The sequence below is a fragment of the Penaeus vannamei genome, chromosome 15, assembly GCF_042767895.1.
Source record: "Penaeus vannamei isolate JL-2024 chromosome 15, ASM4276789v1, whole genome shotgun sequence".
Taxonomy (NCBI): Eukaryota; Metazoa; Arthropoda; class Malacostraca; order Decapoda; family Penaeidae; genus Penaeus; species Penaeus vannamei.
In genome coordinates, this window is record NC_091563.1 from 35,033,342 (window position 1) to 35,035,841 (window position 2,500).

The 2,500-nt window shown below is 35.8% G+C and overlaps 1 protein-coding gene across 3 annotated transcripts in view; it reads left to right on the forward strand.

The window, feature by feature from the left end:
- LOC113809176 (tyrosine-protein kinase Src64B) overlaps positions 1-2,496 on the forward strand; it is a 28,021-nt gene extending 25,525 nt beyond the window's left edge. For all 3 annotated transcript variants that reach the window (XM_070130701.1, XM_070130699.1, XM_070130700.1), the window contains one exon: positions 1-2,496. This exon is cut by the window's left edge and continues 251 nt beyond it. The gene's annotated coding sequence lies outside the window, so the exon portion shown is untranslated.
- Positions 2,497-2,500: the final 4 nt, after the last annotated feature.

The window sequence follows — 2,500 nt, forward strand, 5'->3', positions numbered from 1 at the left end:
AGAACGCATCGTGCTTTTATGGAAGCTGTTTTGGGGCAACTTTGAGATATTTCCATTTTCTAGTTCTTGGCCTTTAACATATGTACAAGTGATACTCGTGGATGCAACAGTAGCTTTATATTTATAGTACATGATTTGTAATGATTATTTTGTGGTCATAAGATTACCTTAATACCTGGCAGAATTACCTACAATTCTCATTGCTTCAATTGTCAGTTTAATGTTAAGATGAATAAAACAACAGAAAGATGATCTTTGATAAAAGGTTAACTGGTATCAGGCACCTTCTCTGCAGCACTTAAGTTCCTTACCTCGCTGCAATCATTATTATCAATATAGAACCAACATTTTGACTGAGCTGTTGATGCCAGCCAAACGCCATTTGCAACTGAAGTATAGGTTTCAGTGGATTAAATTTCATCCCCCAAAATTATAGGAAGACAGGAATTTACAGTAAAAAGGTAGATGACAGATTGGGTAGAGATGCGATCAGCTGATATGTATTGTCGTTGGACGGCAGGAGCGGCACTCTGTTTGTTTACATTCTCGTACCACTGTATAGTTGGAAAAAAACAAACAAACTTATCAGTGTACATGGCTGTATTGTCCGCGGTTTACATAAAGCTGGAGAGGATTTGTAATTCATCAAATGGGAATACAAATGCTTCAGATGGATTGGCAAATGCTTTACATAGAATCTTCCAAGCTATCATTGCTCTTTATAACGACGGAGTAACGGTGAGATAGCGTCATAACGTTTAGAGGCTGTTTTAGCGGCAGGGGGAGGAAATACAAATTATTGAAAATATAAATCCCAATTTCTTTTAATCTACACGCCCTAATATTAAAGAACAAATATATATCATTATAAAGAAATTCATACTAACAGTTGAATTTCACCATACGTCGCAGAGGGTTGCACTGAAATAAATATAGAAAATAACATAAGGAGACATGACTGCTCATTTGTCTTACAGTAACATCTGTTGAATCAGAAAAAAAACGAAATGGTTAAGTCCAGATTTTGACTTTTCCATATGTAAAAGCAACTTGATTTTGAGATAGCGTTGTGCAAACCAATATATAAAATTTTCCCCCAATATAAAATGTGACTGGAAACTGATTAAAAGCAAATTTCCAAACTTGGTAAACAAATGTTTCTAAAGAGTTTACTCCAGTTCATTCAAGCCTTACGGAGTATGAAAATGTAAACAAACAAAGAGGTGCACCTTCCACCGTCCACCGAAAACAGGTGTAGGCGACTGTACACATTTTCGCCAAATTTCACATGACTTTTGTATTTGATTGTACGTTTTTTATTTTACGTGAATTGTTGGAATAGGTATAAGTTTATAGTCAAATATTTTCGCCGCTGTAGATCATGGGGTGTGCCCGAGGGGCTGGACTAGGGCAGGGTCCTTCACTGGTTGCAAGCTCATGTTCCGTGGGTCGCTACATAATAATAATGAATATATATATATATATATATATATATATATATATATATATATATATATATATATATATACACACATATACGTATACATATATACACATACACATACGTACGTACATACATACATACACACAAACACACACACACACACACACACACACACACACACACACACACACACACACACACACATATATATATATATATATTATATATATATATTTATATTTATATATACACATGTCAAACGGGGTCGTGATGACAAGGGTTTGAAGAACCCTGGCTTAGAGTGCCGTGCGGCAGCCCTGGAATCTGAATATCCTTCCCAGGTGTCACTCCATTATCTTACACTACGATCACTTTTCTCCCCAGTCTGAGGCGAAACACTACTGTAGTAATTGTAGCAGGTATGGGTAGCGCAGACGAGTTGGTGAATCATTGCTGCTCTTATCGGCTAGTATAATAATAGAATGGGCGTATTTTGCAGGTATTGTAAAATTGCCGCGATGTATTTCGTTTATATTTAACTTTCGATAGATAATTTAAGTTTTGGAGGTCCTAATGCACGCTCACTACGCACCAGACAGAAATAATCACGATCTTAGGGGTTGTCCAGCGTTTTGGATCGAAGGTTCTGCAGGGACGAGGCCTATAAACCTAAACCTTATGAAAACACTGAACCTCTCTTTGATTTTTTGCTCGTTTACGTGCATCAAATTTAACTCTACAGGAATAACAATTTTTTTTTTTTTTTTTTTTTTTTTTTTTGTAATGGAGACAATACAACTTCAGTCGATGCCAGAGTTTCTATCAATACCATTTTTTTTTGTAATATGATTTTATCTCATCCATTAATCTCAGGCGCTAGCAATGACAACGTTACTGTGCAATTAATAGTCACTATTTGGTATCATTTCACCTGCCTGGTCTGCATTTAAAAAAAATCTGAAAGGCAGAGATACACTCATAGATTGTGTGACGATGTTCTCTGTGAATTGTACACATTACAGATTTTGAAATAAAACAACCATCTTTTTTGATGCA